The sequence below is a fragment of the Giraffa tippelskirchi genome, chromosome 9 (assembly GCF_054371585.1).
Source record: "Giraffa tippelskirchi isolate mGirTip1 chromosome 9, T2T-mGirTip1v1.2.pri, whole genome shotgun sequence".
In the NCBI taxonomy this organism is placed as follows: Eukaryota; Metazoa; Chordata; class Mammalia; order Artiodactyla; family Giraffidae; genus Giraffa; species Giraffa tippelskirchi.
The window spans coordinates 32,857,530-32,882,495 of NC_137283.1; the positions used below are offsets into that span (position 1 = coordinate 32,857,530).

At 39.6% G+C, this 24,966-nt stretch overlaps 1 protein-coding gene and 1 long non-coding RNA gene across 8 annotated transcripts in view; one reads left to right on the forward strand and one right to left on the reverse strand.

Moving 5' to 3' along the window:
* SUCLG2 (succinate-CoA ligase GDP-forming subunit beta) overlaps positions 1–24,966 on the forward strand; it is a 626,520-nt gene that overhangs the window by 371,836 nt on the left and 229,718 nt on the right. The window lies entirely within an intron of this gene.
* Positions 2,587–11,859, reverse strand: LOC145520944 (uncharacterized). The gene is made up of 3 exons (XR_014064939.1): positions 10,698–11,859; positions 3,883–3,947; positions 2,587–3,055 (listed from the first exon to the last, which is right to left on the reverse strand). It is a non-coding gene; the product is annotated as an uncharacterized LOC145520944 (long non-coding RNA).

Sequence of the window (24,966 nt, forward strand, 5' to 3'; positions counted from 1 at the left end):
TGTGGTAATGTGTGTCAGGTTAGTCTAGATATGTTTCAGTAATAAACAACTCCTAATTCTCATTTAGTTAAAACAACAAAGTTTATTTCTAACAAATTCCCAGTTGATGCTGACGATGCTGGCTCATGGACCACACTTTAAGTAGCACTGATTTATATTCATTCTTTCCTCCTTACAAAATGAAACATTAAGCTAGTAACAGCTATGAAATAAACAGTGTATCTTAAGTTGTGAAGTAGATAAGTATATTCTCTTCTTATATTCACTTATTCCTTTTTAATTATCTCTTCAGATATCCTTTGGATCTTCTCTTGATGGTGTCATTTCTCCTTGCCAGGTAGGGGAATTAAGAGACAGAAAGGGATTCTCCACAAGGCAGTAGCAGGTATTTGAATCTGGGTGCTGGCCTCACATGGTCTTGTTCAGCTCTCTGGACCACACATGAAGGCTGAGCTTATGGTTACACCATTCTAGCATGCCCTCCTCACTTTCCCTGACTTGCATGCCACTTCCACTTGAAAGGCCACAACAAATTGAAATTATTCTGTGTAGGCTATATCTCACAATAGTTACCATGCCGCATTTAGTTTCATTAACTTTCCTCATTTAAGACATCAACATTGGGGTTTCTTACAATTCTGCTTCAAGTACCCAACTCAAAGACAGCCCAGTTGAAAGTGCCATGCAACAAGAATAATGAGGATTAAGTGGACTGTTGCAATTCTCATCCCCTGAGGCCAGATGTACTGTAGTTCCTGTTCTTCCCATGACACTAGCTTATAGGGCTTTTCATGTTCAAATGTTGAAATTTCTATTGGAGCAGGAGAGTTAAGAGAGCTTGTTTTTCAAACCTATGCCTAAGGGAACATAATGCTTGATTGTTCAAAAGGGCAGAGACATCCAAGAATAAGAAGTAGGAGAGGTCTGCCCCTGGGCAGAGATGAGTATTCTTAAGTTGCCTGCAGGGTGATCATAAAAAAGAAAAAAAGTGGATTTTATGATTGTTTTCACAGTTTTTATGGACAGGGCACCCTCTTATTACCTGTGTTGAGACTGTACTAGCTCTGGCCACCATTGGTATGCCATTGTCAAAAGGAGGGGCTTCCAGGGATTGAGGGTGAAGTTGATGAGCAAGAGATGGGCTCCCCTTCCTTGGGATGATAAGGAAAGGACCATCTTCTCCCACATAGCAACTAGGAAAGGCAGACTTATTAGTAAAGATGGCACATGTGTGTCTATAGAGTGAGCACTATATGCTGTGGCCTGGGGAGCACAAGCCATACACATCTCTGAATGAATTATAGGAATTTAATCAAGAAACATCCTAGCTGCCACCCATAGTGCATATGAACATCAGAGACTTTTTCCCCAAGCTTACTAGACTTCATAGATTATAGGGCATTTACACATTTCTCCAAAAAGATTAAGATTTTTTACCAGTGTGTGCATGGGGCAGGGGCAAAAGTGATACTAGATTTGATTCAATTTAGAAAGAGTAAGGGATGTGATGTGTCTGTGTGTTAAGAGGCAAAGTCATGTCTACTGATCTGTCTTGCTTGTTTCCATCCTTATTTTTTATAATATCCCCCATGGTTTGAGGAAAGCTGGGTGATCCTTTATTCCTTGAAGCTAAGAGGGGCCAAACTGACTCAGAAAGTACATTTCAAAATGAGTCTCCCTCAAACAGTTGTCTGTTGTTTCAAGTCAAAGGGGGAATTACCCAGCTTCACACTGAAGTTAGTACCTCAGAAAATGAATTACCAGCCTCAATGCTTTCTTTCTAATGGAATCTGGCAGGCTTCCTTTCCTGTGAGACATTCTGGGCAGTACAGAGTATGAACCTGAGCCAAGGACAGAAAGGACAGGTGGGTTCTCAGGAGAAGGAAGGAAAATAGGGAAAGCAAAAATTATATTTCCACAAACATAGGATATTTTTTTCTTTCCTTCCTGCTGAGCAAATGGCTTATTTGGAAGATCTTGCATTTCCTCATAACCTATTGGAATCCTCTGGAGAGCAAGCCACATCCCTCCTGCCATGGTGAGACTTACATCTCCTGATAAGTTGCTGGCGCAGCCTGTGTCTCCCAAAATAGCATCAGTGCTCCTTGAAGTCATCATCAGGTAACAGCAGGGCTCCCAGTATTCTTTAACGTAGGCTTCCAGAAACTCCTATTTGCCTATACTTAATGGATGGGTTTTCTTTTTTACGAAAAAGAAGAAGTCACAATGTGGATGTTATGATACCCAATTAGGATTCAATTCAAGGCTCTTATGAGCAAGATTTCAGTTCTTACTTTGATAATCAAATGTTCTTCCTCATCCAGAGAATTGGGTTTGGCCACAATGACTATTATCAACTCAGACAGTCTCTTAACTAAGGCTGAGAAGTAGTCTATTTTCTGAGCTCCTTCATCTTCTTAGGGCATCCTTCTCTTTTCCCAGTCCCCCTTGTCTCCTTGGAGCTAGAAGAGAATCCACCACCCTCCCCGGCCTTACCTCTTTTGGAACTCTTCCTTTTCTTAAAACTACATTAAAATTATCCTGGACTGACTTACTCAGTGCTAGGACAAATTTAAGATTAGGCACTAATGGTTGCTTCATTTATTTATTACTACATAAAATCAACCCCAAGTGACTTCAAAGGTAATATTGATATATTATCTCTGCCAGTTTCTATTCATCAGATTTTGGGATATCTATCAGGTGGATGGTTCTCAGTAGAGGTTCTCATGTGTTTTCAGTTATATGCTGGTATTTTCAGTTCTGTGCTAGCTGGGACTACCGCCATCTAAAGTCTTGACTGTTGCTGAAAAGTTTGCTTCCAGGGTGACTCATTCACATGCCTGGCAGTTTAGTGCTGGCTGTGGGTTTGGGGCTTCAGTCTCTCTCCACAAGATGACTTCAGTATCCTCAGTGCATGGCAGCTTGCTTCCCCAGTGTGAGTGATCAAGGGGAAGGTGGAAATTATGATGCCTTCTATGTTCCAGCCTTGAAAGCCACTGCCAGTTCCACTGTATTCTGTAGGTTGAGGCACTTACAAAAATCTGCCCAGGTTCTAGGAGAGAGAACACCAACCCTAACTCCTAATGGGGGAGTGTCAGTTTGTAAGAAGTGTGTATGGGATGAGCTGTGTATCAGCACAGCCATTGTGGGAAAATATAATCTGCCTTAATGGCTGATAAGAATTTAATAAGCTTCCTAAGTGTAACAGTTGGAAATAAGAGTTTGGTAAATTTCTGAGTATACAAAGCCTTACCACAAAGGCCTGAATGTATAATGTTAGAAAGTAGGGCTGTCTCTTGCAATGTAACTGGACCAGCAACCAGAGACTCTATGTAACCAAAGAGAGTGAGAAGAAAAGGACACTTTTTGGGGGGCTAGGGTAAAGAAGTGGTTGGGAGTGTACTTTGTAGGTTACTACAGGACAGTTGTTGGCTGTGAGGGTGGGAGAGGAATGAGAATTTCATGTGTTTGGACTGAGCATTTGCTTTCCATTATTATTCTTGATGAATCTGAGCAACGAATGGTATTCTTTTTAAATTAGTTTTGCCCAATGAATTGTGCTTTTAGAATGGGATTTGGTGGCTCAGACGGTAAAGGATCTGCCTGCAATACAGGAGACCTAGGTTCAATCCCTGGACTGGGAAGATCCCCTGGAGAAGGAAATGGCAACCCACTCCAGTATTCTTGCCTGGAGAATTCCATGGACAGAGGAGCCTGGCAGGCTACAGTCCATGGGATCGCAAAGAGTTGGACATGACTGAGCAACTAACACTTTCCTCCCAAAGACTGAACCACTTGGGTGTCAGGGTTCAAGAACCAAGAAATTACATGTGGGGTTAAAAGTACAATCTCTGAGTAGCGTTGAAATATATACATTACCTGTGTAAAATAGCTAGCTAGTGGGAAGTTGCTGTGTAGCACAAGGAGCTCAGCCCAGTGACGACCTAGAGGGGTGGGATTGGAGGGGTGGGAGTGGGAGGGAGGTTCAAGAGAAAGGGGAAATATATATATATATATATATATATATATATATGACTGATTCATGTTGTTGTAGAAGTCAACACAACATTGTAAAGCAATTATCCTCCAATTAAAAATAAACAAAAAGTTGTATAACTTGGCTTATGGAGTACTAGCTATGGGGCTTGAGACAAATTATCCACCTTCACTGGACCTCAGTTTTATCCCCAGTAAATGAGGTTATGCATTTCTAAGTCTTCTCTATTAAAATACTAAGTCTCCTCTAGCATTTTTAAATATTAGACCTGATACAGCCCCAAATCATATGACTTCTTATAGTTTGGCATCCAGGCAAAATCAGGGCTTTGAAAAATAGAGTCTCTGAAACAGAATAATAAGAGAAGTGGCTTAAAATAGAGGTTCTCCAGCAAATCCAGGGCACAGGACTCCTCATCCAAGGCAATTAAAGATTTTCAGCCTTCTGTGGAAACTGGGACATCCCACCTGGTTCCTTGGCTTCTATTTGACATGTCATCACATCGGGAAAAAAAATAAATTGTTAAAGATTCAAGTAGAATTCTTAAACCAAATCATACAAAACCCAAATTCTCTTATAGGTACTGATTAGGTTTTAACTATTTTTCAAAGATTTGTAAAGTGAAAGGAAAGGTGGAAACTGAGGCAAAGTATCAACCTTCCTCCTACACTTAATAGTTTTGTTTGGAAAAATATTCATTTTTTTTTCCCTTTTTTTAAGGCTTAGTTAAATGGAATTTCCCCCTTTGGTATAAAAAGGAGTTTCAATGTGATTCATACACAATTTGAAATTATTTTTAAAGAGTCTGCTTTTTCCTTATCATTTTTTGTTAAAAATGTAGGGTTATGCTTGAACCTAGACTCATGTGATAATGGTCATAATGATACTAATTGAATATGAAAAGCCTGCAATAATCTGAAGCCCTCTTAAATCCTAAAATTACTTACTTCTTTCCTCTCTTCTCTTTTATCCTTCTTCTCTTTCTCTAGGTAAATGACTGTCATCATTTCAGCCATGTTTTAAAGCAGTCATTAAGGCTTAGAAATTTTCATACATGATCTAATTTTTATGACAACTCTCTGAGTCTCATATTATTAGCTCTAATTTAGAGGTATAAACATATAAACCCAGCATGATTAATTATCCTGTCCAAGATCTCATAGCCTGCAAAGTGGTATAAATAGGATCCCTCTTTATACCAAATATTTCATTTATTTTTCAATTTAATCACTAGCACGCCCCTGCCCAGTTTACCTACTGTTAACATTTTGCATTCCTATGCTCCATTTGTTATAATTGATGAACTAATATTAACCCATTATTCATGAGAAACCACAGTTTGCACTAGAGTTCCGTGTTGTACCTTTCTGTACATTTTGACAAGTGCATTGTCATGTATTCACCATTACAGTATCATACAAGATAATTTCACTGAGGTAAAAATCTCCCTACTCTACCTATTTATTCTTGCTCCCCCCCAACTCCTGAGGCCCTGCCAATTGCTGATAGTTTTATTGTCTTTATATAGTTTTTTGTCTTTTCCAAATGTCATATAACTGGAATCAAGCAGCATGTAGCCTTTTTAGACTAGTTTCTTTCGCTTAGAATATGTGTTTAAGGATTCTCCATGTCTTTTTGTGACTTGCTAGTTCATTTTTTTCACTCTTGAATAATATTCCTTTGTATGGATATACCATAGTCTTTGTATACATTCATATGCTGAAAGACATACTTGTTTCTTCTGGGTTTTGACAATAATGAATAAAGCTGCTTCAAACATTCATGTACAGACTTTTTTAATGTGGACGTATTGCAGCTCATTTGGGTGAATACCTTAGAGTGTGATTGCTAGATCATATGATAAAACTCTGTGTAGTTTTATAAGAAACAGACAAACTATTTTCCAGAATAATTATATTATTTCAGTTTCTTCTGGTAGTGGAATGAGACTTCCTGTTGTCCCATATCCTTGCTGGAATTGGTGTTTTTAGTTTTTTCTTTCTTTTTTTTTAGCCATTCTATAGGTACATAGAGGTATTTAAATATTGTTTTAATCTGCAATTCCCTGATGATGTATGATAATAAACGTTTTTTCACATAATTACTTGCTATTCATATATCTTCTTTGGTGACATGTATGTTTATCCCTTTTGTTCATTTTTAAATCAAGTCATTTCTTTTCTTATTGTTGAGTTTTATGAGTTCTTTGTATACTGTATCTACACGTCCTTTAACACATATGTGTTTTGCTAATATTTTCTCCATCTGTGACTTTTTTTTTATTCTTGTAAGCCTTCTTGCTTTATAAGAGAGTCTTTCCAAAATATCTAGAGTTTGAAATGTCCAAGTTCTACAATTTTAACAAATGTTGCCAGTTGAAGCGAACAAAACATAAAACCTTTAAATAAAGCAAATACTTTCCAGTATTTGTATCCACGTAAACTGATATTGAGTTTCCAAACATGTGTACACCTTCACCATAGTACTCACTCCATTATCACTAGAGCATTTATCATGTGGAACTATATGGTGGTCTTGAAAATAAATGAGAAGTTTGACTGTTGCTAATAAAAGTAGTCACTGGGGTTGTTCCTATTCTCTGTAGCCAGATGGGATGTGTTACCATACTTTGATAATACTTCACAAAATTTATCTCATTTAATCTTCACAATTGTACAAAGAGGGAAGTGCTATTATTCCTATTTTGCAGTTAAGAAAACTGAGGCACAGCCAGTAGGCAGAAGAGCTAGAATTCAAACTCAGGACTCTTGGACTCATAAGCCTATAAGGTTGGCTTTAGGCTCCACTGCCTCTGCTCATGTTCTGCTTTCATGATGCCTGGGCTTGTTAAACACTTTGATTCTAGCAAAATGTGTTGCTCTCTCTTATATGTAAAAAAATATTAAACATATCTAGAGTAAGGCAACTTAACTGAAGTTAGGTAAGCTCCTTTTTCAGTCTTAGAAATGTCATCAAGATTGCTTTTAAAGGATGCTATTTACAGGCTGATTTAACTCTCAATAATTTATTAATCTATTAGCATCTCTCTTTTTTCTATTTTATTCTCAGAGAAAGCAGCCAAGTTTTCTTTCTGCATGTGTTTTACTGTGAGGATATCGAGAATAGCGTGTTAATGGTTTTTCCATTATTGCTTGAGACTATGCACCCTGAGAATGAGGAGGAGCTTGGGCATGAGGAGGAATATGAGCCCACCCCAGGCCTTTTTTATCTTTCTTCTGAAATATCCATTTAGCAAAAGATCCTATGAAATGCAGGCTTTCCTTCCCATCATAGTTTGGCATCAGATTCCTGATTTTTAATGTCTCTAACTGACTTAGCTTCCTAACTCTGGGTGTGTCTCCTGGAAGCTATCTTTCATGCTATGGTCCATCTTTGTGGACTATGTAGAGAACACTTGCTGGGTACAAAATACAAGGAGATTAGTGTAGAGATCTAGTGTTAGTAAACTGTGTTGTGGGGATCCTTTCACATCATCAGGTTGTAAATAGACAACAGTTTTATTTGTCATCTATAGCTTAATAATAAAGCTGAGAAAAATGTATAGGGATCTAGCTGCAGAAGTTTGGAAGAGCCAAGAGTAAACAGGGAAAGGTGAGCCAACCCAGAGTTTAACAACTATAAGAAGGTGCAACTACAGCTAGAACTGGAGGCTGTAAGAGAGGAGATGCTGTTGTCAGAGTCCAGGAGTCAGGGATGCTGCAGGGAGCTGGAGCCTTGGAGGAGGAGCTTGACCTGGGGACTCGGTGACTGACTGTCAGGTGAAAGCCGGAATTCTGGAGAAATCAATGGGAACTCGGGCTAAAGCAGGGGTTTCCCAGAGGGAACAAGGAACACAGGACAGGCAGTAGAAACTGAGGAGGCGCAGCCTCAAATGAGATGCCACCTGAAGCAGAGAAGGGGAGAGAAATATCCTGGCTGCTCCTTTCCTCCTGCACTGCAGTCTTTCATCACCTCTCATTGGATGAAGCTAGACACCACTTAGCAAAAGAGCCTGGGAATTGTAGTTTTCAGTGTTACACTTTCTGTGAGGCAGAGCAAAATAGAGATAGTATAGGAATGGATCTGAGAGCAACTAGACAAATAATCAGTACAGACACTAAAGGGAAATGATATCTGAGTGGCATCAAGATTGCTACAGCTTACAAACAGAGGGGCCAAAAAGTCTGGACACAAAAAATACGTTCAGCACATTGATACTACCTTATAGTACCTATGTTCAATGACAAAAATATGTTCAAGGTTTTGACCCTTGTTAGTAGCTCACAGTTCAATGCAGTATGAAAATTGCCTCAGTAATGATGGTCCACTGGAGAAGGGAATGGCAAACCACTTCAGTATTCTTGCCTTGATAAACCCATGAACAGTATAAAAAGGCAAAAAGATAGGACACTGAAAGATGAACTCCCCAGGTCAGTAGGTACCCAATATGCTACTGGAGATCAGTGGAGAAATAACTACAGAAAGAATGAAGGGATGGAGCCAAAGCAAAAACAACACCCAGTTGTGAATGGGGCTGGTGATAGAAGCAAGAGTCCATGCTGTAAAGAGCAATATTGCATAGGAACCTGGAATGTTAGGTCCATGAATCAGGGCAAATTGGAAGTGGTCAAACAGGAGATGACAATAGTGAACATCAACATTCTAGGAATCAGTGAACTAAGATGGACTGGAATGGGTGAATTTAACTCAGATGACCATTATATCTACTACTGTGGGCAGGAATCCCTTAGAAGAAATGGAGTAGCCATCATAGTCAACAAAAGAGTCTGAAATGCAGTACTTGGATGCAATCTCAAAAATGACAGTATGATCTCTGTTCGTTTCCAAGGCAAACCATTCAGTATCACAGTAATTCAAGTCTATGCCCCAACCAGTAACACAGAAGAAGCTGAAGTTGAACAGTTCTATGAAGACCTACAACACCTTCTAGAACTAACGCCCAAAAAAGATGTCCTTTTCATTATAGGGGACTGGAATGCAAAAGTAGGAAGTCAAGAAACACCTGGAATAACAGGCAAATTTGGCCTTGGAGTACAGAATGAAGCAGAGCAAAGGATAATAGAGTTCTACCAAGAGTACACACTAGTCATAGCAAACACCCTCTACCAACAACACAAGAGAAGACTCTACACATGGACATCACCAGATGGTCAACACCGAAATCAGATTGATTATATTCTTTGCAGCCAAAGATGGAGAAACTCTATACAGTCAGCAAAAACAAGACCGGGAGCTGACTGTGGATCAGATCATGAGCTCCTTATTGCCAAATTCAGACTGAAATTGAAGAAAGTGGAGAAAACCACTAGACCATTCAGGTATGACCTAAATCAAATCCCTTATGACTATACAGTAGAAGTGAGAAATAGATTTAAAGGACTAGATCTGATTGACAGAATACCTGATGAACTATGGATGGAGGTTCGTGACATTGTACAGGAGACAGGAATCAAGACCATCCCCAAGAAAAAGAAATGCAAAAAAGCGAAATGGCTGTCTGAGGAGGCCTTACAAATAGCTGTGAAAAGATAAGAAGCAAAAAACAAAGGAGAAAAGGAAAGAGATTCCCATCTCAATGCAGAGTTCCAAAGAATAGCAAGTAGAGATAAGAAAGCCTTCGTCAGCAATTCAATGCAAAGAAATAGAGGAAAACGATAGAATGGTAAAGACTAGAGATCTTTTTAAGCAAATTAGAGATACCAAGGGAACATTTCATACAAAGATTGGCTCAATAAAGGACAGAAATGTTAGGGACCTAACAGAAGCAGAAGATATTAAGAAGAGGTGGCAAGAATACACAGAAGAATTGTACAAAAGAGTTCTTCACCACCCAGACAGTCACAATGGTGTGATCACTCACCTAGAGCCAGACATCCTGGAACGTGAAGTCAAATGGTCCTTAGAAAGCATCACGACGAACAAAGCTAGTGGAGGTGATGGAATTCCAGTTGAGCTATTTCAAATCCTAAAAGATGATGCCGTGAAAGTGCTGCACTCAATATGCCAGCAAATATGGAAAACTCAGCAGTGGCCACAGGACTGGAAAAGGTCAATTTTCATTCCAATCCCAAAGAAAGGCAATGCCAAAGAATGCTCAAACTACTGCACAAGTGCACTCATCTCACATGCTAGTAAAGTAATGCTCAAAATTCTCCAAGCCAGGCTTCAGCAATATGTGAAACGTGAACTTCCAGATGTTCAAGCTGGTTTTAGAAAAGGCAGAGGAACCAGAAATCAAATTGCCAACATCCGCTGGATCATCGAAAAAGCAAGAGAGTTCCAGAAAAACATCTATTTATGCTTTATTGACTATGATGCTGGGAAAGATTAAGGGTGGGAAGAGAAGGGGATGATAGAGGCTGAGATGGTTGGATGGCATCACTGACTCAATGGACATGAGTTTGAGTAGGCTCCGGGAGTTGGTGATGGACAGGGAGGCCTGGCATGCTGTGGTTCGTGGGGTCACAAAGAGTCGGACACGACTGAGTGACTGAACTGAACTGAACTGAATGGTATGTGAATGCATTTCTATCAGTCTTTACCTAGGAATCTGAGATCCGTTGTCTCCCTTGATGTGATTTTCTTTGCATAAGCCTGAATTTTCAGCATGTTCCAAATGAACTTTGTTCAGTCTGTTTTTAAAACAATCATCTATGTTTCCATCTCCCTTACTTACCTGCTGTTGAGCATTAAATGCCATCTCCAGTTTATTCCAGAGGGAAAATCTGAGCTAAGCTCAGCAAACTTTTCCATAGTCTCACACCCAATTTCATGACAAGCTACTGAGGGCATGGTGGTTAGCATAAGTTGAAGAAGTAGTGGTGTATAAACTCTGTTATGTGCCATGATTCATTTCAAAATGGTATATGTGATGTTGAAATCTAGAAATATAATCCATCTGGCACTTGTAGAATCTGGAAACAGGAGAAGCAGTCCCAGAGGATCACAATTTGAACAAAATTGAAGATTTGAAACTTATTCATTACTTATCCACAAAGAAAATTTTAAGGAGAGGGGAATGTGGTCATTTGTTAGTATCAAAAGTTAGTCTCAGAGTCTTCAGAGACCACACATAATGGGCAGGGCCTAGAAACTATTTTTTCCTCCACCTTCTTGTATAAATTATTAGTTTTAGTTCTTATTTTGTTGTCCAAGGTAGAAACTTCAGCTTCCTCACTGTAAATCCTACTTCTTATGCTTTTGTTTTTCAGTCTTGCTGTCTGCTCATAGTCTTGAACATGACTTTATATCACATCCACATCTCCTCATACCTCATCCATGATAGCAGCTTCCTAGCTGGCCTCCATTCAGTACATCTTCCAACCTATATTTCCATGTGGTAGATAGAGTGATATTTCTAAAATCCTGCTCTAGTCTTGTAACTCCTTTGTTAGAACCTACACTGGTCCTTCTTCCTTTTAACTGAAGTCTATCAAGACTTCCCATTGAACACAGGAAAAAGTATGAACTCTTTAGCATGACATACAAGACCCTTCCTCATCTGACTCTTGCCTAACTTTATATAGCTCCTCTCTAGCAGCTTCCCTCTATTCAAGTCTTTTTGTCATTGTAAGGAACAGAACCTTATTCAAAAGTGGTCCCAGCATGGATACAAGTGTTTTCAGGCATCTGTTTTAGTCTTTAGCAAGGCTGGTTCGCTTCCTTTGTGATGCACAGTGGGATTGTACTTCCCTTGATGTTGTATGGGTCTGTGTGATTAGTTCTGGTCAGTGTGTTTTGCGTAGTTGTGCTGTGGGTCCAGACTGAAGCATTTAATTGCTGTTGGAGGACTCTTTGGAGTGTTTTCCCTCTGCCATAACATTTAACAGCTTGATGTCATGTTCATGATGTCATAGTAAGCATGATGCCTGCTCTCTCAGCCTCCTATCCCAAGCCAGGGGACTCGGAGCAAAGCTCCAGGGTGTCAGACAGCATGAGTGAGGAATGAAACTTTCTTGTTAAAAGCTTCAAAGATTTGGTACAGAGATTGGCAAATATTATCTATAAAAGCTTTACGGGCCACATGGGAAGTTGATCTTCCTCTTCCTTTATGATCCTTAAAATTGTAAGAAAAAAAAAGCTTTTAGTTCAAGTTGTGCAAAAGCAGACCCTAGATTGCACTATTTCAAGGGCTATTGTTTATGCCTCCCTGATATAGTATTACCTGGTGTATTTTGACTAGTACATCAAAAAACAGGAAACAAAATAGATGTAATTATTTCATTGTTGCCTTTTTCTGTGAATCTGTTCATTCTTGTTTCTGTGTAGATCAGCTACCTCTGTTTTTTTGACCTGCATATGACCTATTAAAGGTACAATATGGCTGCCCATGTCTCAGCTTTCCAGCTGAAATATCTCTGGTCTATTAGTTCCCACTCTCTAAAGACAATCTAATTGGTTACTTAACAACCATGTATTGGGTAAGATGTCTGTCTTTGATCCAGTTGTTATTCACTGAGTGGTTGCTACCACTTGGTACATAAGGTCTTTCCTTCCAGCAGCTGAGTGTAAGACTGCCTTTCCAGAAGGGACCATGAACAGAGAATGTTCATAGATTTTTGTAATAGACTACTCCAACATTTTGAATGACCTTTTCTGGTCCTCTAGTTTGGTATACCTGCTACATGTTTCTTTTCCTTGCTTTTCATTTAGCATTCCTCAGTCCGTATCTCAAGGCTTAGCCTAAGTATCAGTTCCTCTCTGAGGCCTTTCATGAATCATTTCAACTTCATCTCATGTTGCCGTTCAACTAAGTAGGCAATGTCAGTTGCTTCTCCTCCATAGTACTTTATACCAAAGCATACCCAAGTAATATAGTGTAATGCTTACACGTAGATATCCATGGAAAGGGGCCAGAGACTATCCTTTATTCACTATCATGGTAGCTTTCCTGGCTGTGTGGATGCTTCCTCCTAGTCCTTAATGGACACCATCTCATCATAATTTCTATCATTTCATATTTAGATTTGTCTTTGGCATCCATATCTGGGGTCCTTAGTAACAACAATTACTACAAAATAGAGATTCAGTGATTTTTTTTAGCAGAACATACTCTTACAGAAATTAGTTTTCAGAAATGCAGAAATTACAAAATCTATATAGTCAGTCATGTATAAAACTTAGTCCCTCAAATAAAATTCTAGCCTGGAGAGCAAAAAAATTAGATAACCACTGACTGTAGCCTAAATGCACATGATGACTATTTTGCCTCAAGTGCAGTGAAATACTACAGACTTTTTAGTGAGTTGACATACAGCTTCAGTTACTCAACCACCACCAACTGGTTTAACTTTAATAAAACATCAAGCAGCTAAGCAGGCCACGCCTTGTTCATTCCAGAATTTAATATGTCTACTGATTGCTTACAGCTTCTGGAAGCAAGCAAATAATAAATAGAGCAATATGTATAAAATACAAATTTATTTTAATTATTATACATTTGAATCCTTGAATGTCATTTTTAAAACCTTTAGGAATTTTTTAAAGCATGTAATGTCATTTAAAAGTAGGATTTGTACTCTTAAAAGGTCCCTGAAAATTTGAAAATGCCCGTTATAGGCATTTCAGTCAGAGAATGGTCAACATCAGTCAAAATAATCAATTGTTGGTTGATGGTGAACTAATTTCATTGACAGATTAGCACATCATTCTTCTTTGCTCTCACATGGGCAGTAACATGTTTAATTTGGGTGGTCCTTGATATTGCTTGGGAAAAACTTCTAGGATGATTAGCAGTGGTGTAGAGGCTGGAAGTTAAGGGTGATAAAGGAGAAATAAGGTGGAGTAACCAATAGGTTGGGAGAAAAGTAGTGTACGAGGTAGGGGCATAAGTAGAGCCAAAGAAAAGGCCAGTATTTGAGGCAAAGGAAGATGGAATGGTCCCATAGAGATTGGGAAAAGGGGGAATATTTTTTCATATTTTTTTCTTCATATTTCAAAGGAATTGATCATCTATCAATGAGTGCCTGTTGGACTATGGGATACGTGTAGTTTGCTACATGCCCTCCCCTCAGCCAAGGGCCCCAGGAACATATAAATTCTGCCTTGGGTCAGCTAGCTGCTCATTTTCCCCATCAGGTCCTCATGAGAAATACATGCCCTGGAACAGTTATTAGTGACAGGGTACCTAGTATCATTATGATTGAACTTAAACACCAAGGCATAGTTATAGTTAGATACTTGACCAAACTGAAGTTTCTTCTTTCCAAAGCCCGTCAAGACCAATCAGCCTCAGATAAAGCAGGTTGTAAGAATGGCTCTGATTCTCGCCCCACATCCCAAATGATCAAATACAGGATTCTGGTTCAATCACTGTGAGATAAGACTTGTCTGATGCTTACCGACAGTGGACAATGGAGCAGGACTAAGCAGCTTTAGGTTCCCTTCCAAAGCTACCTAACAGGAAGGAAAGAGAGCGCCTGGTAACTCAGCTGGTAAAGAATTCACCTGCAGTGCAGGAGACACCAGTTGGATTCCTGGGTTGGGAAGTTCCCCTGGAGAAGGGATAGACTACCCACTCCAGTACTCTTGGGCTTCCCTGGTAGCTCAGATGGTAAAGAATCTGCCTGCAATGCAGGAGACCTGGGTTTGATCCTTGTGTTAGGGAGATCCCCTGTGGAAAGAAACAGCTATCCACTCCAGTATTCTTGCCTGGAGAATTCCATGGACAGAGGAGCCTGGTAGGCTACAGTCCACAGGGTCGCAAAGAGCCGTACACAACTGAGCAACTAAACACAACAACAAAGGAGAGATAGAGATCCTAGACCCTATAGCCCTAGACTCTTACCATCTCCTTGGGGTTCAAGGAAGAAAGAGAAGTGTGGCCATGCCATATATGGCATGGAAGTGTGTCACCACTGAAAGTCAGCGTCAGTATCCTAAAGTTTCAGCAACTCTTTCCTTTTTTGGAGGCCAAGTCTCTTCCCACTGGTCCTAGGGAGGTAGGATTCAGGGTGGTGTAAGAAAGAAAAAAAAAAAAACGATCTTGACTCCCGTCTCCCTAGAGACAAATAGTGCCTCACTTAATTCCCTTATGCTATATAAATATACTGTGGACAATATTCAGGTCATACCAGACCTTTGTAAATTTCCATTGAACAAAACTTGGAATCTTAAATATCACCAATCTTTCAGACTTTGACCAAGCTCCTGGCTGTGGTATGGTTTTTCTTCTGGTATCTGACCTTTTTACTTTAATGATCTTCTTTAAAGATCCCTTACTCCTCTTTAAGTTACTTCACATCTTGAACTGAAGATTTGAATTTTGAACTTTGAAGAGAGTAGGCATTTGAGCAGCCTGTATTTTCGGGTAGGAAAGCTTTTTATTTTTTTGAACAACAACAAAAGAGCTACTTACAAGAGACCAATTTAGCAACATTTATTTCCAAACTAATTTTCTTTTTATAAGCTGTAAATAAATTTGCAAAATCATGTAACTTCATGGTAATAACATGACCAGGAAATTACAAGGTAATTAAACTCAAAGTATCTCAGTATAGTACTTTAAGAAATAATTTCCTTCTCTGTGCTAGGAGTCAGGATTTCTTGCTGCTAAGCACTAATGCAAAATGAATTAGTACAGAAAGTTTCAAGCTGCCACACTCTAGGAATTATGGGAGGCTGCCTCTGTAGTTGCTGGATGTAATTGATGACTGCATGGTGTAGAAGCAGTGGTGTCATAAGAATGTTTGCTAATGACTTGTTGCAAAAGTTTATTATGACTTTAAAGCAAGTTCTGTAATCCTGGTGAAAGGCAATGGTAGGCATCAGAGTGGCCTATATAAAGAACTAAAGGTCAGGGTTCAGTCAAACCTGGATGTATCCAAAGGTTTGAAAATGGAGCCGGTAGTTTGATAATATAGCTTGAGTTTAATGATGCCATAGGAAAGGCCTGGAAGAGATGTTTCCAGGGTGAAAATTAAAAGTTTTCAGATCACAGTTTGGCCTGTCCGATCTCAGTGGAAAAGAATCCAAAATGAAGCATTTACCCTAAACCCTGTACTACAAAGGCAGCTGGCCAACAGACTGGTGTGGTCATCTTAATACAGGCACTGTTTTATTGGACTGTCCTTATCTGATGCACCAGATGGCTGCCACTGAAGGGGCCTCGCTCCCTCCTGAAAAGAGACAAAATACTTAAGGTCACCTCCATGTTGTCTAGTTGGGCCTTCTGAGAAAGCAGTGAAGAGGCACGCTGGTTTCCAGCCCACTGAATGGTCAGCATTGTGTATGGTGTGATGCAGCTCAGTTGAAGTGGCTGCAAATGTTCTAGGTATTAGAGTCAATATTCCTGCCTCTGTTAGTGCCTCACAATGGCTGTATCCTCTAGCTAAAGTCACTTCTTTTCTGAAAGTGGCCCTTTCAGAGGACTTTTCTCCTCTAAGCTCTGACTGCCTTACCTGAATCTTTCCTCCTCAGACTCGAGATATGTAATCATTCCACTCTTATTAAACCCAGGGCACTGCACTATTCCTTGTGGTTTCCCTACATCTGCTCACATCTTTTAAATATCTCCTTCATTAGGCCCCACTTGGATTATCCTAATTTGAATGAACCATCTGTTTCCTGTTGGGATGCTTACCGATATTCTTACTAATGTTTGGGGGGAATTTTTTAACTTAAATTTTATCATTGATATCAATTTTAATCGTTAAGAGCATGTGGTCTGTGATATACTAATTGTGATATTCTTTGTAGTTTTCTTTATTCTTGTTGTTGTGATTCGTAAGCTAGAATGTGATCCATTTTTATAATTGTCCATAAATGTTTAGAAAGTAGTCATATCCTTTATATAAGAGGCAAAGTTCTACACAAAACATCATATTAAACTTAAAAAAAATGAGTCACCGACATTTCCAAGAGAAATTTTTGAAAATTCCCAAATTTGAAGTATTCCTAGACCAGAATTTTTCTTCTATAAAATGTAGTAATATGTGATTGAAAAACATCAGTCAACACCCCACCCAGAAGTTCCTAAAGGAAGGAAACTTATAAGCTCTGATAAGTAGAAAAGAAGACCAGTGGACAGATTCATGCTGCGCTGTGTGTTCAGTTCACTTACAAGCTCAGTGCACCTGAGTCAGATCCTCAGAATTACAGGTTTTAGGAAACTCACATTTATCTGTGTTCCAAAGACCTTTGGAGCACTCAGGTATAATCAGACCTGCAAGAGATGCAGGTATGATTATATATCACAAAGGCTGTGATGCGGGCACAGTCACAGCTGTTCAAGGATAGAGAGCACTGGTATAGTGTACATGTGTGGGGTGTGGAGATGATGTGAGAATCTGGCGTGTGGACCATAAGGAACCTGTGTGCTATGGCTGCAGCCAGCCTGTGAGGACAGGACAGATGGAAACCATAGAGGAAGGAGAAGGGTGAACAATTCAGAGATTTCTACATTTCTTTTTCTCTGGCCTTTGCTCTTAAAGCTCTTTTTGTAAGGCTAGGGTCTAGTAAGAGACATTAGTATAGATTATGCTCAGATCTTTTATATACTTTTTTAATCATTTTGTCTGCTTAATATACTAGTAACTAAATGAGAGGTGATGAAATTTTTTATTATGACTGTGTTTGTCAATTTCTGCCTAAAACCTCTTTTGTCATCAATACAGTGTCTCTGTTATGTATCTTACTTCCAGATTTTGGTTCTCCAAGGTGACAGTTATCTCTGTTAGTTTCCCCTGAACCATTATTGATTGATAATGAATTAGTAGGTTGCTGGAATCCGTAGGCTATATCTAGACAGCTCCCCCACTTACTAGTAGGCTCAGTTCTGAAAGTTTCTATTCATAAGTCAGAGAGATCACTAATGCCTTTTGTGGTCATATTTAATGAGCTTTTGTTCAATTGTGTGTCTTTGCTCATATTTATAACAGCCTGAATCAATGAGAATTCCAGCGTTGAGAGTGTGTAATTAAAGGCTCCTCTGTATTCTCTCAAAACATTTCTCTGCTCCACAATGAGGAAGAGTTGGAATGCACACTGAGTCAGAGCGGATTCTCTGCTCTGGAAGGGGGTCTAATTCAGGTCCTGCATCCAGAAAGGACTCCTCACTTAAGTGCAAAATGTATGATTATCTGATAACTTCTGTTACCTCATTCAGTTGACCCTAACCTTTGAACCAAGATCAAGCTCTTTCCAGAGTAGTCCCAGCCGATGACTGAGTGGCACAGTGGCACCAGGGCTTAACCTTTCTGTGCCCTGGAAGCCTCCTCTAAAGAGCAACCTATAGTCTGCAGTCTTGTGGGGCTGCCAGATCTGTATACAGCCTCACGACCCACCCTGGCTGATTCTGCTTCCTCCTTTTTAGTTTCACAAATGTTACTTTCCAATCAACCTTCTGCTCTCCTAGTTCACTCTTATCATCTATTTTCCAGAGGACCCAACTGACTCCAGAGTTAACCACAGGTGTCCATTCCAATTATTTGTCCATTCTAATTATTTTACTTGCTCTCCATGCTGCTTCTGTAATCCTTATAGAAGGATTAAAGATTTTATTTCAGCATTGGAGTCAGTTTTATTTCAATCTGTGAAATAATGTGCCCAGTAGATTCATCAGTAGGTTCCGGAAACCATTGGTTCATAGCACTCTTACGACTTTTATTCAGTCTCAAGGCATTTTGCCTGAGTAAACTCAGTAGCCTCAGGGCACAAATGTTATGTTATAGATGCCGTTGAACTACTGCAAGGAAGTGATTCATCGATTCCATCCAGAGGTGCCAGTCTGCATCCATGTAAGGAGACACTGTGCAGGGAGAAGCAGATTTCTGAGCCATTTTAATGCAAAATGGAAAGCGTTTGAGCGTTTGATCTCTAGTTGTACCTTTACTGGTCTTAAAAATGTGAGAGGAGGGTCCATAAACCGTGCTTGGACAAGGAGGGTTTCAAAGAGTAAAGCACAGTGGACTCCAGGCAAGAGATACCTGGATGACTGAGAACACTGAAGGAAGAAATGAGGATAATACCAGTAAAATCTGCTGTTTAATTATCTGAGTCACTCAGAGTAGTAGCGTCATGTGTCCACAATGCAGACGGATATGATCGCACCATCCACTGCATGTGAACTTCCAGACTTTAGAAATACTAGTCTCACCTCAGTGTATGTCCTAAAATAACTTAGACTTACTGTGAATATTCAGGGTAGGCACATATTATGGGATGGGATTGAGTGATGGTATGTGGCTGGTGCCGATGGCCTGGTGAGCCACATCCAGTGTGGCTCATAAGAGTCGATGGGTTCTAAAAAGTGGGTCATATTGTTGTTCACACCACCTTTTCCTTTGATTCACAACTCAATGAAGCTGACCAGATTCATGCATTTTTAAGCTATTTTATTTTAGTTTCTGTGTTAAGCTGATAACAGCTAAACTGTGATTCCTCCCTAATTGGGAAGTAGAAAATGTATGTGTGTTGGGATGGGAAGGAAGTTGAGAGTGATGGTAAGTTGACAGTAGTAACAGAAAGTGAAGAATTCAGTAAGCAAAGATTCATTTTAAGGAAGTAGGGGATGGGGGAAGGCGAGGGTTGTTGTGAAGACATCATAGATTCTAAGTGATTTGCAACCAGTGTCATTCCTTCTCTGTATGTCCTGGAGATAATTCCGGATGCCCTGGTAGAGAAGTCCCTGGGAAGGGTGAACGGGTCATCTTGCTGTCATTAGTCACTTGTGGACAACTGGTTTCTGGAGCTCCCTCAGTCCTGCCCTGGTGTGATCTATAGTGTCTCCTGCCAAGAAGATGTGTGAAAGCTCAGCTTGTTCTTGTGCATCTTTCTTTTTTAAATGTCAGCCTCAGAGAACCATCCTCAGGAGGAAATATATATATGCCTTGTAACTCTTGTAAGTCAAAAACATCCTCTACACATGCATTTTTAGAAGATTGCAACTCTTTCCTTTTTTACTTTGGATAACTCAATTAATGTGTCAGGTAGTATATAAAATGAGGATCATGTATAAATGGAGTTATTAATACTATACACTTGTCTTTCCTACTTTAAAGAATTATCTGCTAGACTTGAGTGGTATATTATTTCTATTTATTTATCACACCTTATAATCAGCATTTGTCAAAATGAGTTCTGTGGAATACTGGTCCTTTGAGATGCTTATGAAGAACAGTTTTGATTCACTTTGGTCTTAAGAAGCGAAGGGCTGCCCCCTATGGGTCCTTCTTAGAGATTCACAGTGTGTGTTAAAGGATCTAAAGAGTCATGCAGTCAAGGAACCTCTTTCTTTAACAGAGTGTTTCCTAAACTTACTTGATGATGGAATCCTTTTTGTACATATATAACATTTATTAATATCCCCAATATAGAGTACTTAACCACAGCTCTGTGCTGAGGACATGCTGTAAAACCTCTATTTAACCTAAGCATAAGCCCATGGACTAATGCTTAGGTTAAAACCCAGCTGTCATTTGCTGACTGTGTGACCTTATACAAGTTTATTTTCAGCCTGAACTTCAGGTTCCTCATCTGAAAACTGGGAATAATATTAATAATAATGCATTTGGGTTACTGTGAGGTTCAAATGAGTTGACATATTTAAAGTGTTAGTAGAATGAATGATACACAGTATTTCATAATGTTTCCTGTTATCATTGTGAGTTTCTGTGTTTATCTTCAGAAAGCAACATTGGCCTAATAGTAACAATGGATAAAAAGTAAACATAAATTATGGTTGACAGACTTTCTCATGTATGCATATTTAACCTTCATATCCATCTTAATGGCAAAGCATTATTGTTATACCCATTTTATAGGTTTAGAAAGAAATACCAAGAAATTTGAGTATATTTCATGAGTGGGCTGTAAGGGGGAGAACCAGGAATCAAAAAAGTGTGTCTTTTTCACTGAATAGAATTGGTTTTCCAGTGATTCCAAATTAAAATGTGAAAACTGTTCACTTAAAATAGGTGAGAAATTCTGCCTCTCAAAAGACAGATTTTGAAAACCAAAGATTAAAGATTAAAAGATAGAATTTAGAAACCCCAAGTATTAAAGACAGAAATCAGAAATTAAAGGAATTACAGTAGATGAAATTTAAGCAAAGAAAGTAAGACAGGAACATTTGAGGTATAAAGTTCCTGTGCTAGTATCACAGAAAAATGAAGGCTACTTAATGGAATATAAACACATTCATCAAGTTATAAACTAAAAATCAGTGCATGTAATCTGACCAAGTTTATTATGCTTTTAGTACATGAAAGAGAAATGTCTAGATAATTGAAATACTGAATTTCTATGACAGTTTGATAGTTTTGGGGAAAATGAAACTGAATACTTGAGATTTGGATTTGAGTTCAAAAGACTTCATTTGTCCTTACTATAGCATAATTTATGATCTCCTTCAGCCCACATAATCTGAAAATCAGAAAAATCAGTCTGTGGCACTTAAAGTTTTCCAGAAAATGCAGTTTGCTGTGTTAGTGCTGTAGTTCCTCAGACCAGTATGGTACTCTCATTCTTGACTCATCTTTGACTCTCTAATATTGGAGTAATCAAGTGATCTTTGAAGCATTTTTTTTTTTAATAAATTTATTTATTTTAGTTGGGGGCTAATTACTTTACAATATTGTAATAGTTTTTGCCATACATTGACATGAATCAGCCATGGGTTTACATGTGTTCCCCTTCCTGGACCCCCCACCCACCTCCCTCCCCATCCCATCCCTCTGGGTCATCCCACTGCCCCGGCCCTGAGCCCTTGTCTCATGCATCGAACATGGAATGGTGTTCTGTTTCACATATGATAATATACATGTTTCAATGCTATTCTCCCAGAACGTCCCACCCTCACCTTCTCCCTCAGAGTCCATAAAATTGTTCTATGCATCTGTGTCTCTTATTCTGTCTTGCATATAGGGTTATCGTTACCATCTTTCAAATTCCATATATATGCATTTTTAAGAGGGTTATATCAACGTTGCTTTTGAACTAGCCAAGATGTTTATTTTCATAAAGCATAGCAATTAATAGAAAGTAGAGGTAGGACCATGATCTCACTGACTTGCCATTGACCACCTTTTTAGTCCAAGACAGTCTCATCATAGGTTCAATTTCTAGTCAGAAGAGTTAACAAAATCAAGTAAAATACTATTTGCAAAGGATAGGTGGGAATATAGAGGAAAAGATTTCCTTCTGTGAATATCACTGTTGGTCCAACCTCACAAATGGAAAAGTCACATAAAAGCTTTCATGTAGGTCATCATTGTTAGATTTTAGTGCCCCATGTTCCCTGAAGAGTTTATCTTTCCTGCTTTGCTTCTTTCATTTAGAAAATGGGATCTATAAACTGCTTTGCTTCTTTTAATTAGAAAATGGGATCTATTTCTTATTTTGCAATGCCTACCAGGGAACTCATAGCTAAACTTAGTCCAGAATATGGTCATCATTTCAGGAATCTGAAACCTGATGCAGTCTCACCTCCTTTGGCAGCTGTGATCGCTTATATTAATTTCAGTTCAGTTCAGTTGTTCAGTCGTGTCCGACTCGTTGCAACCCCATGAACTCCAGTATGCCAGGCCTCCCTGTCCATCACCAACTGCTGGAATCTACCCAAACCCATGTCCATTGAGTGATGCCATCCAACCATCTCATCCTCTGTCGTCCCCTTCTCCTCCTGCCCTCGATCTTTCCCAACATCAGGGTCTTTTCAAATGAGTCAGCTCTTCACATCAGGTGGCCAAAATACTGGAGTTTCAGCTTCAACATCAGTCCTTCCAATGAACACCCAGGACTGATCTGCTTTAAGAAGGACTGATTGGATCTCCTTGCAGTCCATGGGACTCTCAAGAGTCTTCTCCAACATCATAGTTCAAAAGCATCAATTCTTCAGCACTCAGCGTTCTTTATAGTCCAGCTCTCACATCCATACATGACCACTGGAAAAATCATAGCCTTGAGTAGACAGACCTTTGTTGGCAAAGTAATGTCTCTGCTTTTTAATATGCTGTCTAGGTTGGTCATAACTTTCCTTCCAAGCAGTAGGCGTCTTTTAGTTTCATGGCTGCAATCACTGTCTGAAGTGATTTTGGAGCCCCCCAAAATAAAGTCAGCCACTGTTTCCCCATCTATTTGCCATGAAGTGATGGGACCAGATGCCATGATCTTAGTTTTCTGAATGTTGAGCTTTAAGCCAACTTTTTCACTCTCCTCTGTCACTTTCATCAAGAGGCTCTTTAGTTCTTCTTCACTTTCTGCCATAAGGGTGGTGTCATCTGCATATCTGAGGTTATTGATATTTCTCCCGGCAATCTTGATTCCAGCTTGTGCTTCCTCCAGCCTAGCATTTCTCAAGATAAACTCTGCATATAAGTTAAATAAGCAGGGTGACAATATACAGCCTTGATGTACTCCTTTTCCTATTTGGAACCAGTCTGTTGTTCCATGTCCAGTTCTAACTGTTGCCTGCTGCCCTGCATACAAGTTTCTCAAGAGGCAGGTCAGGTGGTCTGGTATTCCCATCTCCTTCAGAATTTTCCACAGTTTATTGTGGTCCACACAGTCAAAGGCTTTGGCATAGTCAATAAAGCAGAAATAGATGTTTTTCTGAAACTCTCTTGCTGTTTCTATGATCCAGCGGATATTGGCAATTTGATCTTTGGTTCCTCTGCCTTTACTAAAACCAGCTTGAACATCTGGAAGTTCACGGTTCATGTATTGCTGAAGCTTGGCTTGGAGAATTTTGAGCATTACTTTACTAACATGTGAGATGAGTGCAAGTGTGTGGTAGTTTGAGCATTCTTTGGTATTGGCTTTCTTTGGGATTGGAACGAAAACTGACCTTTTCCAGTCCTGTGGCCACTGCTGAGTTTTCCAAATTTGCTGACATATTGAGTGCAGCACTTTCACAGCATCATCTTTTAGGATTTGAAATAGCTCAATTGGAATTCCATCACCTCCACTACCTTTGTTCATATTGATGCTTCCTAAGGCCCACTTGACTTCACATTCCAGGATGTCTGGCTCTAGGTGAGTGTGAGTGATCACACCATCATGAATTTGGATATTTGTGTGCTGATAGTTATGTTCTTTTTTATCTGTGAAATGAGAGTAAAATGAAAGATGGATGGGAGAAAAACATTTGAGAAAAAGATTTTTAGCCAAGAGCACTGAAAAAGTAAAGATTTTTCTTTATTTGTGCTCAGTGAACCAGAATTCCCCCTCACACACTTAGCCATTTTATTTAAATGAGACTGTTAGTACTGTGCATATGTGTGCATGTGTGTGTGTCTGTGCACACGCTGAGTCATGTCTGGCTGTTTTGTGACCCCATGTACAGGAGTCCACCAGGCTTCTCTGTCCATGGAATTTTCCAGGCAAAAATAGTGGAGTGGGTTGCCATTTCCTACTCCAGGGGATCTTCCCGACCCAGAGATTGAACCTGTGTCTCTTGCGTCGGAAGGGAGATTCTTTACCACTGAGCCATCAGTTCAGTTCATTCTCTCAGTCATGTCCGACTCTTTGCGACCCCATGAACCGCAGCACATCAGGCCTCCCTGTCCGTCACCAACTCCCTGAGTCCACCTAAACCCATGTCCATCGAGTCGGTGATGCCATCCAGCCATCTCATCCTCTATCGTCTCCTTGTCCTCCTGCCCTCAATCTTTCCCAGCATCAGGGTCTTTTCCAATCAGTCAGCTGTTCGCATCAGATGGCCAAAGTATTGGAGTTTCAGCTTCAACATCAGTCCTTCCAATGAATACCCAGGACTGATCTCCTTTAGGATGGACTGGTTGGATCTCCTTGCAGTCCAAGGGACTCTCAAGAGTCTTCTCCAACACTACAGTTCAAAAGTATCAATTCTTCGGTACTCAGCTTTCCTTATAGTCCAACTCTCACATCCATACATGACCACTGAAAAAACTATAGCCTCGAGTAGACGGACCTTTGTTGGCAAAGTAATGTCTCTGCTTTTTAGTGATACTTAAAGATAAGCATCGTGA